A 14,782-nucleotide genomic window follows, 5' to 3' on the forward strand; every position below is an offset into this window, starting at 1 on the left:
CATGAGCACTTTAAACCTATAAACGTTGGTTATTTGAAAATAGCCGATCTACAAGCTGGAGCTACGAGATGGTAGATCTGCTACTTTCAAAAGAATCTTGGGGGAAAAAAACACAAATCTGGTACACAGGTGGCACACAATATTTTCAGTCCGCAGACAAATACATTGGGGGGTTTCCTTGACATCAAAATGTTCACCACTGGTTTAAACAACATTATGAAGGAAGCCCAAATAAGCAACTACACTTTACAAACAAGCCCCTCAAGACAACCCGCAACTAACAATATGTACAAGCAACATTACAGAAAAACCTGCTCAAAGTCACTTATAATAAACAGATCCGGAAAAACTGCAGGCAGGGTATGTCCAAAAGTAATCTGGCTGAATGCTGATCTGAGGGGACTGTCAACGGGGTAAACAGGCTGGCAGCCCCCCTGTTGTTGTGGTCATGTGACCCACATAGCACTAGTGCACGTGAAATTACATGTGTTGTTGTTCCCATTGGAGATTATAGGAGCAAGGGACAAAAACAATGCAAATCTGTCTACCGGTGTCTTGCATCAGATTATAAGGGTGTGTGTGTGTCAGTGATGAAAGAAGTAAAAAATAATAACATCAATACCACGGGCTAAAGTATCGGCATCAAAGTGTACTTAAAGTACCAAAAGTAAAAGTATTCGATATGCAAGTTTTCTAAATGAATGAAAATCTTTTGAAAATAGACTATCTACAGGCCCACAAAGCTCTCATAACCTACAAAGCAACTAAAGCTTTCAAATAATTGTATTTGAGCACAATCTTTTTCTCTAAGATTCTGTGGAGTACCGATAGAAGTATTGAATATTGGAAATACTACAGTAAAGTTTTGTACTTAGTAAATATCCACCACTGGTGTGTGCCAAAGCGACACACTACGCACGCACACACACACACACACACACACACATGCACGTAACTCACGTAACACACAGGCACAGCACACACAGACAATAAGGACAGTACAGGTGATTGCACACTGGACGCGTTTTTCTGAAAACCGACGGAAACACGCAGCTAAAAATCTGAAAACGCGTCCAGTGTGCAGGGACCTTAACACTGGCAATTCACTGTTAATGATTGTTTAAACCCTTAAACAGAATACCAACCCTAGCCAGGGTTGCCCAGGGCTCTCCACTGATCGCCTACTGTTTTCCTCTACGGCCTACGCACTACCAATCTCTTTTCCCCAGAGTAGGGATGCTAGCGCACATGGTTAAAGTACTGAGGTGAAATGCATTATTCAGTTAATGTCAGATACATTAATGATTAAATCTGTATGTACATTGTATGTTGTCAACCGCCAAATTGAATTAACTTTATATGCTCTTAATATGGTCTATTCACAGCATGGGCCATACTATATATCTTACATAAACATTTTCCTGATATTTGTAGATTTCACGCTGGGTTATATAATTGAATCAATGTTGGCTAAACAACACCATTGTGCAGTTAATTTAATAAGTCAAGGATGTTTCAATTTCCGTCACAAATGTCTTTTGGCTTTCGGTTAGACTTTTCAAATCAATCCGTGCTTTAAAATAAATTAAATGTCAACAGTAAAGTATATTGTTTTTGTTGGATTATCTACCTCAAGAGAGTTTCAAGTCTCTGCGAGTGGATTTTCATAACGTAAAGAAGAATAAACTGAATCCAATAGCTTCCTAGAAAATCAAACAAACTATGGTATGCTGCTGCAGGAGAGAGAGCGCTACTGCTATCCCCCAAATTACCGGCGCTCATGGAAGGGAATATTATTCCGGAGAAAGGAATTTATGACCAAGGCAAAGGGCATACAGGCAGGTAAAATGCCTTTATTTCAATGGGCTAGACTCCTTCTTCAGGGTGTAAAGTTGATTTTCATACCATAATGATAAACTGAATCCAACGGCTTCAACCAAACGACAGTATGCTTTGGAATAATGGTCAGCGGTAAGGTCAGAACATGTTAGACAGTTATGGTCCTTCGAGCTTAAGCATTGTACATTTGTAAGTATTTGGTAAGATATTTTTTCCCACGTCTGTTACACATCAATGTTAAGCCTGTGTTAAGTCAAATTATAGGTTAGAAGGTGAGGGAAAGGGTAAGTTCAGCAGTGTTTTACCATGCATGACTCTGTGCTCTGCACACAGAAAGCGAGACCGAAAAATGACAGAGAGAGAGAGAGAGAGAGAGAGAGAGAGAGAGAGAGAGAGAGAGGGATGGAGGAGAGACAGAGAGGTTTACCTGTAGTCCTAGGAATGTTATTTGGAACAGGGGAGCATTTCGGACATAGTTAACTGAATGCTAGCGGTCCAACAGAAGTCAGACAGATGCACAGATCTGTGTGTGTGTGTGTGTGTGTGTGTGTGTGTGTGTGTGTGTGTGTGTGTGTGTGTGTGTGTGTGTGTGTGTGTGTGTGTGTGTGTGTGTGTGTGTGTGCGCCTGCTGGTTCCTATGCCTTCTCCAAAATGGCATTTATAGATGCCCAGACTCAGTGGCAGAGTTAATGCTTTTTGCTAAATATACCTCTGCCATATTGGATCATTATATAATACGTAATTTAATTTAGTGGACTCAAATAAATAGGGCAAACTTTGTGTGGGTAGTTGTGCGCATGCATGCGTGTATGCATCCCATCTGTGACCGCCTCTGACAGAAAGGCCCTCAACTCGACCAGAGTAATCTGTAATTTTCAGTTTTTTACAGATTATTAATTGATTGATTTTCTGCCTTTTTATTCTAGGCGAGATGAGGACCATTTTGCTAGAGTTGGTCACATCTGGTCTCTGGTCCCAAAAGTCGACTTATTTTGTTAAAGTGAAGGTTAATTGGCTTTACTTAACAGTGGGAGTCCCAAAGTTGGTTGGTTGGTGCCTCCTTCACATGCCCCTAAAAATCTTTACTGCAGCACAGTCTGAGCCAAGCTTAACCCCAACATGCCTACACTGACCCTTATGAAAGCCCCTTGAAAGTGCCCATTCTATGACTAAACACCCAACATATGGACTATATTTGGACATGTTTTAGACCTATATAAACCATTGTGAAAGCAATGGATGACTGTGAGTGTGCGGTGTGACACTACAGTCATTCAGGGTAGGCTAGTGTTCTTCAAACATAGGGTTAAGATCGATTGTGGTTTTTTTTAATCTTTCCTGCAAAAATAAAATAAAATAAAAGCAAAAAAACAAATCTAAATGTTCACTTAAAAATAGCCAAAACAGAGTTGTGATCTTGTAGATTGGTTATGTTCTACAATCTACAATTGGGAACAAATGGGAAGACCGCAAGAGTTTTGAGAAGTACCTCTTGTCATCTCTCATGGCAAATATGAGAGAGAAATAAGAGAAGAAAAGAGAGATGTCACTTTTGAACTACTGCCTTGATGATATTGATTTTTGTGGCTGTCAGGAGGGTGCTGTCCGACACCCTGGCAACGACATGCAAGGCTTCACACTGATGGCAGATATGAGTCAGGTTTTATCAAGCATTTCAAAGGCAGTGAGTGGGTGTGGGTGTTATCCTGTCAAACTCCCCAGACACATCTCGCCCTAACCCAAATATTATATTGTAGCTTTCGGGTGGAAACCAATCTGTTACTTATCAGGAAATGGACAAAACCACAGAACCCCTATTCCAATGAATCCAGTGTGGTTATTTGGTCACAAGCTCTGATTAAATATTTATGAAACCTAGCTGACAGACTTGACCGCTTTCACTCCCACTTTCAAAATGGTTCTCTAAACTAGAAAATAATCAGACCAGTCAGCACCCCTATTGGTACTCTAAACATCGGGACATAGGTTAGGTCGGGACATAGGGACATTGCTGTTCCTTGGAGTGGTTGCACCACTCAAAAATTGCAGATCTACAAGCTCACAACATGGCATATTTATTGTGATGTGTTGTGATGTGAGCTTGTAGATTGGCTATTTTGCTACCATTGCACAACACCATTGTACGACGAAGTAGGCATTAATTCACAAAAGAAACAAAAACTTGAAATATGAAGAGAGAGAGAGAGAGAGAGAGAGAGAGAGAGAGAGAGAGAGAGAGAGAGAGAGAGAGAGAGATTGAGATAGCCTACAAGGTTTCTGCCCGACAGCAACGATATTCTGTGGGCTATAGTGGCTACTTTTATCCAGAGTGCCTTACATAACTACAACTAAATACACGTTTAGCATGGATGGCCCCAGCCTGGTTACCAGGCAGCACAAACCCACTAACCTCGGACCTGGGGGGGAGGGGGGGGGGGCATTAGGATGACCGAGAGGTCAGTGTGGAAATTCCGATGCTGTCAAATGAATCGAGCAACTCAGCGGGCCAAGTTTTCTGGCATGCACATGCAGGGGCCTGTTAACCGCAGACGTCGATAGACAGGGTGGATATATCTGTGCCTAACCTGAAGCATGACACAGCGGAATGCCAAAACTGCGAGTGCAATTACCGTGAGTGCCGCTGCGTGATGCCAGCCCCTTAAAACGTAATTCAATTTCAAGCGCTTGTAAAAGTCGGGCAATGCTGTTGCATCCGGACCCATACAGTATAGCAGCCAGAATGTCAGGCAGCCAGGGTAGCTCCTGCTTCAATACCTGCCCTGCTTCAATACCTCCAAAAGGGGATTCCCCTTTTTCTGAGCAGGTTGGTTTTCTGATACAGGAGGCCTGGGTTGGAATCCAACAGTGGTTACACACATGTATGCATTCCTCCTGAGTGTATCTCACATTAGCACATGTTGACAGGACGAGGACACCCAATAGATGTGCTTCAGTTATCTGAAGCACAACTAATTATGTATTTTTAACACAATTCTGTACTCCCAAATGGTTAATATCGATCAATTTCCTGTGTACGTTAATCTAAAAAGAACTACGGTTGAAGTGGACAGAAAAAAGTTCAAAAAATGGACTTTAATGATGCTGTATCGCAAATGGTTGTAGGCTACGGAAAAGAAAAGTCACTTTTTCCGGGTATGTTCCTTCATTTGCTATTCTGTTCCAAGTATACGCTCTTATGAAAAGTAGGCTAAAAGAAAGTTTGCAACAAAACAGCATAACGAGCATATCGTCTTCTTCACGGGGCAGGATGGTGTAAAAGCTGCCAGAGATCTATACAGATTGCTCACTGTGGCAATAATATCTGAGGTTGCCAGGGTGACGCATGCACTTCCATCTAATTGGAGCCATTATTATAGAACACTCGAGTGGAAAAAGATGAACTGGGGTGGAAGATAACAAAGTAGCTGGAAATAAATAAGCAAAGCCTCGTGTTTTTGTTTTTTTTCCTTCCTCCTGATGGGCGTTCAGATTACAATTAGCACATGGCCCCTCAAACCTGTTAAGTGTGCTTTGAAGATGAAGTTTTCTGAAAAAGCTATGTTTCTATGTCAGTCGTTCTTCGATTTTTCAAAAATAGCAGACCTACAAGCTCGTAGCGCGCCACTCGGTGGCGCGCTATGAGCTTGTAGATCTGCTATTTTTCAATAGCTAAATTATAACATAATGCTAACACCAAAAGGGGTTCCCGCCCAAAATGGGTTAACAGCATGTGTTTTTTTTCCTTCCTCCTGATGGGCGTTCAGATTACAATTAGCACATGGCCCCTCAAACCTGTTAAGTGTGCTTTGAAGATGAAATGATTTTGAACCAGTCAGGAAGAGATAAGAGATCTGACAAATACAAACTAAGTTAATTATGTAAACTAACTAACAATGGGGAAATTTAATAGGCTGTTTATTTTTCTTCTTCTTTTTAGGAGGGATGCAGATTTGTACCGAGAGGAAATGTTTGCTCATTTGTAACAATGAATAAGGTTCTTATACAGTACTGTATGTGAGTAGACTGTAATACTGTACATAAGTAACCCTGCTATTACATGCATTTCTATATTGTTTCCCCCTGTATGGTATAATGGTCTGTTAAAAACATCAGCCACTTAAAATAGCCGATCTACTAGCTCACGATGTTGTACTTTTTTTTGACAACTTCTGTGCCCATATACTGAGGTAGAGAACTCACACTGAATCATGAGACATAACTGAGGTAGGGCCTTTCTGTGTGGAGTTTGCATGTTCTTCCTGTGTCCCCTAGGGTAACCTCACAAAAACATGCAGTAGTCCTCTACTGCCTCCCCTTGGGCAGCCGGGGCACCTGATGGAGGGAAAAGGAACTGGTTGGAATAACGGGTTCATTCCACGTGCTACGTCCAACCGGGGAAACTCCCCCCTGTCAGGTGAAAAGAAGCAGCTTGGACTCCTCATGCATAGAAGGAAGCATGAGGTCAGTCCGTTGCTCAACTTGCTCTACCCAGGTTGGCAGAGGGAGTGTAGCGCTCTAGCCTGTCCTCTAAAAAGGCTAGGCAAAATAAGCTTCGGCTTCAGCCTAGACCTTTTCGGTGCTACCCCTTTGTAAAAAAAACTTAAATGCAAATGATGAAACTTAACATGTAAATGTAAAGCACCGAAATAAACTATTCATTCATTCATAAAATAATTTAGAGGACTCACACAGTACTGTGAGACTGCACCATGCATAATTCTCAGGAGTGACATTTTTTATCTAGGAGATGTAACTGATATGAAGGAGATCTTATCTAGAATGAATCATTCTAGATAAGAGAATGCTGCTTTAATTGTTGTGGGTGGGTGAAGCATGGTACTCAATATATATTGCCTATAGTCTTCTCTAATCTATTCTTAATTTCATATTTCACGCCAAGTCAGTGCAAGCCCAATGCCAATGACGCAATAAGTAGCTTTTTCAGAGAAAGCCATGAAACAACGTTTATTCCTTTGAGTTTGAGTTACATAAACGATTAGTTCAAGCAAATAGGCACACAACGCCTCCTCACCGTGTGTGTGTGTGTGTGTGTGTGTGTGTGTGTGTGTGTGTGTGTGTGTGTGTGTGTGTGTGTGTGTGTGTGTGTGTGTGTGTGTGTGTGTGTGTGTGTGGGGCAGGAAAAGAGATGACGATGATGAATTGCTGTGTTAACTATTATTTCCCTGCATGGTTCCCACAGTCAATCTTCAGGGGTTGAAAAGAAAAGCGGAAAGAGGATCTCAGTGCTTGCTAAGATGCTTTTCTCAGACCACAGTGGCCTGACAATACAATTACAAACGTGTCTGGGGAAACAGGAAAGGCAACGGCAGCACTACTATTGTCCCTATATTTGTCTGCAACTCGACAAACACAAACCGCAGACAATTGGAAGTCCTATCTGGTTCTCACACCCACTGTTGGGGAAATACGGTTTATGTGGAACAGCATGATCCTGAGTAGTGGTTCTCAAACTTTTACATTTTCATGGACTATACGATAACTTTGGGACTGTACAAAAAAATTGGTGAATTTGGAACCCCGCCAAGGAACCCTGAAGGCCTATTCATAGTCTGGTTTTTCGGTGGTGAGGTGACCACCGCTCCGGTGGTGAGCTGACCACCGGAGCTGAAATAACGTTGAGCGGTGGTGAGTAAAAACAGAGAGAAGGGCTGGAGCGGTGGCGGTGGTTTGCTCTTCACCGCGGCTCGTGACGTCATGTTGTAGTTCGGTGGTCACCTAACCACCGTAAATCCAGACTATGTATGAGCCTTTAGGGTCCCGGACCCTGCTTTGAGAACCAACTGGTGTAGAAAACCCACGGAAGACAACTTTGAAAGAAAATTCTGTTTTCCAGTTTGGCTGTTCTCGGTCAAATCAGGCTTGTACTGTATAATGAGAAAGTAGCATTGCAGTGGCTGCTGGATTACACCAAAAAACCCATTCCAGGTACAGAAGTTAGCATCTTGTACGGTCACCGCACTATACGTATGTAGTTAGTTGGCTCCTCTGGAAACATGCCACACCAGCTGTGCTGGGGAGTCGCCTATACTCAGTAACTGTACAGTATGTATGTCACATGATTAACCCATTTTGGGCGGGAACCCCTTTTGGTGATTATGTTATGATTTAGCTATTGAAAAATAGAAGATCTACAAGCTCATAGCGCGCCACCGAGTGGCGCGCTACGAGCTTGTAGGTCTGCTATTTTTGAAAAATCAAAGAACGACTGACCTGAGAACGACTGATATCAGGTCAAAATGGGTTAACAGCATGTACTATGTAATAAGTTACTTTCAGTAACATATTACAAATATCTTTTTAGAAAATGTTCCCATACTGTAGCGACGCCAGGGTTCGCCAGGTACCATTAATTAGTTCCTTGCGTTTGTGTTGCTGCTTCATTAGTCCTGTATTAACATTAGCTCATTCATACTAAGTAATAATGTATTTTGGTATTTTGGGGGTATAAACATCTATAATTATGTGTTTAGTTACAGAGGCCATTAATGTCATTATGGGGCTTACTAGCCCCATACTGAGCCAAAAGGATAAATTACTTACTTTTGAACAATAAGAAAACATTTATTAGGGGCTCATTGAAAGAAAGCTACTAATTAATAGCTTATTGAGTGTAGAATAAAGCATGAAAAATGAGGAGCTAATAATATACAGATTAGCTAATGACTAATACAGAGCTACGTGATACCATACAGATATTCATGCTAACGAGCAACTAAGGGTTACAAACAAACTGAATTGTGCGTGTGCACTAATTGTGCTATTTGTAATGAAGTGGAAAAGGTTCCCAGATAATGATTTCAGACAAGTCATCGCTCCCGTTTCCCATGGGCTGGTGGAACAAATACTATTATACTACATGATCCTCTTGACCTATAGCAGGTGTCTGTGGTAAGCCTGTGCCTGTAGCAACCAGCTGTCACTCAGACACTCTCACACTCACACACACACACACACACACACACACACACACACACACACACACACACACACACACACACACACACACACACACACACACACACACACACACGCATGTGTGCACTCCACGGACATAATATGAAGTTCAAAGTTCCCCACTGTACATTATGCAGCGTATTTCATTGGATCAACATTAAAACCGGGAAAGCAACTGTGTCATTTCAGATGTTAGCGTTGGCTATTCAGAAATAGCACATATACAAGAATTGTAGCTCAATTTAAAAAGATGTATGGATCAGAAATAATAGATTTTATTATGACAAAATATACTTGACTGATATCATATACTGAATAACTAATCTGTCTGTTTGTTTTTGTGTTGTTTGCTTTGTTGTATTTCCTTGCCTATGCAAGCTATTAAAATGCTAAAAGCGTATGCACAATAAGGCCTACACGTTTTTGGTCAATGTTATTATTATTATTTTATTTTTTCAAAGACAACAAATGCAGGCACTGTATTAATGTGTTTTTTTTCTCTTTTAATGACCAAAATAAGCTACTACTACTACTACTATAGACTCACAGCATGTCACTTTGCGCTGAGAGCTTGTACATGTTTTAACAATCTTGAAAGTGTTTGAAAAGTTTAGTTTAGACGGCATCCGTAGAATCGGTCTCAGGTCTTAATGGCTAAAACCAACCTAAATAAATGTCACTTTCTCTTCGAAACTGCTGCCATCCACGGGTATATTCTCTGCCATGCAGCTGTGCCAACTTAAGCGGCCACTCACTCTATACAAATCCACACACATTCTGTGCACACACACACACACACACACACACACACACACACACACACACACACACACACGCACACACACAGAAACTCCCTTCAAGCATCTTCTAATCTAAAGTGTACAAACTGGCATAAGCAGCATAGCTTAAGGCACTGGCAAATGTGTTGACACACAGAATTGGTCTCTAAGCATCCCCCAAAAAAACAAAACACACTAAGAAACTGGGTCACACTCAAAAACGGCCTCTCAGCATCGCGCCCCGGTCCATAACACCACCCCCCCCCCCTCTCTCTCTCTCCCCCTCATATTTTCTTTTGGGTCAAGCACCACATCTCCCTGCTGCCTTAAACATGAGTCATGTTTGCCAAAAATCACAGTCAATTTGCTTCTTTTGGTATTCAACGCAGACAACATGTCCAAAGAACATGTCCAACTCTTTATACATCAGTCACTGCATGGAACCAGATTTCAGTTCCTGCATTCAATATAACTATAGCTTACAGTTAACTTTAACCTCGATCTAGATGAATTGAGTATGAACGTTAGGACCCCAATTGAAACAAACAATTAAGCCAATAGGCTTTCTTGGGTTTTAATCCTCTTAGCAGACTGTATACTGAACTGTACTGTATTGAACTGTACTTTCCAGTGCTGTTAACAGTCCACTGTTAATAAAGTATTCAATCAAATTCAAACCTACACAAATATAGGCTGCTGCTGTACATGACATCAAATAAATGATACATTAATAACCTGAACTAATTAAAACCTTAGTCCACTTCATACTCCATCTCCTAGGACAAACTTTTTATTATTATTTATTTTTTTGTCAGGTGTTTGTCAGCACCTGATCCTTTACCACACCACACAATTAATTTAACCACCACACAATTCATTTAACCACTTAAACCCTAGCAGCATCCGGGAAAGCCTTGAATTCTCAGAAAATAGCAGGCCCACAAGCTCACAACAACGTGCATCTCGTTGTGAGCTTGTAACAAGAAAGACCTTCATACTGTAAATTCAGCAATTTGTGCTGAAGTTGTAGCGTTGATAGCTTTGAGAGCCCGGCATGCTCCCATGCAGTCCCAGCCTCCCAGGGAAGACTGCTGGGTCTCCAAACAGATGGCTCCACAATAGCGATTGGTTCAAGGACTATATAAAAGCTACCAATCACGCTGTCATTATCATTCCAGCGATACTGGCACTATCAGCGCCTCCGCAAATTATGAGAGTAGACTAGCCTATCTAAAAGTACAGTGAAGGAGCGAAAGGAAGGCATGCAAGGACTCTCAATTCAATTAAATTCAAAGTGCTTTATTGGCAATAAAGCCCTTTGAATTGGTAAAACGTTAACATTGCCAACTCTCACCCGGACAGTTTATCTCTAGCAGAGTGCGAAACAACTAAACCAAAAGCAACCCCCAATTTGATTTAGGATAGCCGCGTTGAGTGCGTATTCTCTCTAAAGACGCATGCCCTTTAGTTATTTGATCTAATCTCTTACCTTCCACATGATTAAAATCCCATCGTCCACTAAAACCAGAGTGAAAAAGGAGAGAGAAGAAGCGGTGGAAAGGCACACTCGAGTGCGAGTGCGCTCTGTGGTGGGCACAGTGAGTGGAGCTGCTGCTCTCTCAATGTGTGTGTGTCAGGACAGCGGCAGTCAGTGACGGCACCTAGGCTCTCCTCTCCTACACAGTCTGACTCTCTCACAGAAAACACACACACACGCGCGCACACACACGCACACACACAGAACCTGGGAGTCAGCGTGTGAATGGGGTCTTTGGCCGTGTCATCACCTCCTGTGACATTATTTCCTCGGTCCCCCTCCTCAGTCCTCCCCCCAGCAGCACGCGAGCGCTTCCACTCGTAGTTGCCCCGGGACAGAGAGACTGAGGGGGGGGGGGGGGGGGGGGGAGTTGGTTGGAGTGCACTTACTGTGAGTGTGCATCTCTCTCTCCTCCCCATGTCCATTCGGACCCGCCCACTGGCTCAATGTGGGCGGCCCTCGCTCTAAAATGCCCAATCGCTGAACAGCACACGGTCACTGTCACAAGTCACAACTATGTGTGTGTGTGTGTGTGTGTGTGTGTGTGTGTGTGTGTGTGTGCGTGCGTGCGTGCGCGTGTGTGTGCGTGTGCTTGTGTCAATCAACAGTGCGGCATGACCTCCCCCTTTTAGGGCCGCATGCTGAAACAACAGGTCTGGGAATGCCCACCTTTTTTATTTTATATTTTATTGACATTTTCAGGTTGGGTAGGGTGTAAAATGTGTGCTATTTAGTAAGGCCAGGCGGGGGGCCTCGAGCCAGCCCACTTAGGGCCCAGGTAGGGCCAGGCCTTCATTTTCAGGCCTCTCTGGTTCAGCCGGCTAACCAGGGTTTGAAGAGGTCAGTGTTGTGAATCACAACACTGAACTCTTGAAACCCTGGATAGCCGGTGATCTTCATATATGGAGATGGCCATATATGGAGCGTGTCACGAAGCGTGACGGACTGACTGACATGAAATTCAGGTTTTCATAGTAAACTGCGACATACGGCCACAACAAGAAATGTATTACACCTTTCTTTGTGGGCTAATATCTTTATGTACAAAAATATATAAGCCCACAAAGAAAAGGTGTAAACAGCTTGCAACATTTCAATCACAGTATGGCCTGGGCCAGTGGTTCTCAAAGAGAGGTTATTTGGCTATTTGGAAATAGATCTACAAGCTCACAAAACGTTGCAATGTGACACATGTGTGGGCTTGTCCCTCCCTGGCACAAAGATGGAGGTCCACACCAGCCGACCACATTCAATTGGTTTGTCTTTGACATGCATGAAAAGGTTTGAGACAATTATTGTTTTCCAGTACACTGCAAAAATACAAATGCATTTGTCTACTCTGTTAGAGCACATGCCTTTCATGCAGACGGTCGTGGGTTCGACCCAAGGGGCCAGTGAGGCGCTCCAACGTTGAAGCACTGGGCCCTAGTGGTAAGAGGAAGGACTGTAGGCGGACCCGTGCTTTAACACGTAGGACCATCACTCCCTACGTCACCCATACGTCACCCCGGACCTCAAATTTGAGTCAAATTTGAGTCTTCCGGGTGCTTCAAAACGCCACTGAGCAACTTCATCGAAATGAATAGCTTGGGGGCGGGGCTAGTGCTCCAGTTCGGTCTCTATCCTTTATATACTCTATGGTTCGACCCCTGCCAGCGGTCTATGTCAGCAAGGGCATGCTGGGGAAGTACTGTACAGTATGTGCAGTGGTGGAAAGAAACTAAGTACATTTACTTACAGTAAGTACTGTACAGTTTTGAGGTCATTTTACTTTAAAATTTGGTAAATGGTGCATTTAAGGCGCTTTACAGAGATTGTGCATTACATTCACCCATTCACACACACATTCACACACCGATGCCGGAGGAAACCATGCAAGGCAACCAACCTGCACATCGGGAGCAATTAGGGGTTCAGAGTCTTGCTCAAGGACACTTCGACACTAACTCTGGGGGAGTCCGGGTTTGCCCATCCGGTCACTCTACCTCTGAGCCACTGCCACCCTTTACTATTTACTTTCAATTTCCAGTACTTTTTCTTCTACTCCACTACATCTCAGGCGCATATATTGTACTTTTACTCCACTACAATCATTTGACAACATTTGTTACTATAGTTACTTTGTAGATTTTGATTTTATTACAAATCATACATTAACCGATTTGGACGCATTGAGAGCTTGTTTTCAAAATATTTGTATACATTTGAAAACTTGACATATGGGGCATTCTGCATAATGTGTACTTTCTACTTTTGGTACTTCAAGTACATTTTGATGACAATACTTTTGTACTTTTACTCGAGTACATTTTGAATTCTGGACTTTTACTTGTAACAGAGTATAGTTCTATATTGCAGTATTAGTACTTTTACTTAAGTCAAAACTTTGAGTACTTTTTCCACCACTGTGTATGTATGTGTACAGTTGGCAGATAGTTGGAAAGTGCATTGGAGGGATGTCCCACCTTTGTCTGCAGTCTGTCTTTCCCTGTGAGCCAGGTCTGCCTATGGCGGCCTCTCTCCATCCAAGAATTTCCTTATAGTTTCCGATCAGTCTCTGTCACTATCTCTGCCTCGGGCAAATAGCATTCCAGTTTGTTTTGGTTTGTTTTTGTTTTCTCGTAACTTGGTTTAGTCCAGTCAGTGGGCTTTCTGTCTGGACTGGTGGTTGTTGGAGTTGTTGCTTGCGTTTGTGAGTCCCAGTCACAGCTGGCTTGAATGGTAATCTCGTTACAGTAGTCTCTCTGCAGGTGACAGCTGTTGGGAAGTGTGTGTCTGCTCATGACATGATGTGATGCCAAATGTTGTGAGCTTGTAGATCGCACAAAATAGGGCTCCCGGCTTAACCCATTAAGACCTGAGTCCAATTCTACAAAATGAATGTATTCTAAACCCTATGCATGTTGCTATATCAGTGGTTCTCAAATCCATTTCATGCCAAGGACACCAAAAATTATATATATACAATAAATTTGGCACAAGATTTGCACACATTTTCACGATCTTTCAAAAATAGCAGACAACCAAATGTGTCTTCTGGGTTGAGCTGAAATCCTTTTGGGAAGTTGTTCTTTCTCAGGTTCTATAGTGCAATTGTTCCTAGAAATAATTTATATTTGTGGTGCTGCAGGGCTTTTTTTGGAATATCCATACAACACTTCCTTGGATTCGCCATCAAGGCCCAGGTTTGGCAGAATGTATGCAGAAGGTCAAGATGCTGTCAAAACAATGATGACCTAAGAGTCTACTGACCGATGATGACCCACGGTTATCAAATTATTGACTCAGGAATGTGAATGTGAATTTTTGGGTCAACTAGACAAAAGCCTCTTTCTCTCTCTCTCTCTCTCTCTCGCTCTCTCTCTCTCTCACTCAGTTTTAATGCATGGTCCATAATAACAACTTTAATTCAACTCTTCTCTGCCCCAGAAGGGGCAAGGAGCTTAAATTAATCTCTGAGATACAAGTCAAGTCATTTACGCTCTTGCTGACACAAAGCAATTTGGGTGTTCCACCCCAAGTGGAACCCTGACTCTTTGATCAGAAATCTCCCCTCCCTCCTCTCCTAAATTAATCAGCTGTCTCGCTAGCTGAACATCATCCCCCCTGTCATGTTTAATCCACCACGGTCAAACAATTATAAGGAAAGAGC

General features: G+C 42.5%; 1 protein-coding gene across 1 annotated transcript in view; it reads right to left on the reverse strand.

The window, feature by feature from the left end:
* The window catches only part of LOC306916948 (E3 ubiquitin-protein ligase Midline-1-like), a 70,927-nt gene extending 59,729 nt beyond the window's left edge, over positions 1-11,198 (reverse strand). Inside the window, exon 1 of the mRNA XM_079495049.1 lies at positions 11,083-11,198. The gene's annotated coding sequence lies outside the window, so the exon portion shown is untranslated. The remainder of the gene's footprint in view (positions 1-11,082) is intronic.
* Between the last annotated feature and the right edge of the window lie 3,584 nt (positions 11,199-14,782).

Source organism: Electrona antarctica (assembly GCF_951216825.1).
Source record: "Electrona antarctica genome assembly, chromosome: 24".
Classification (NCBI taxonomy): domain Eukaryota; kingdom Metazoa; phylum Chordata; class Actinopteri; order Myctophiformes; family Myctophidae; genus Electrona; species Electrona antarctica.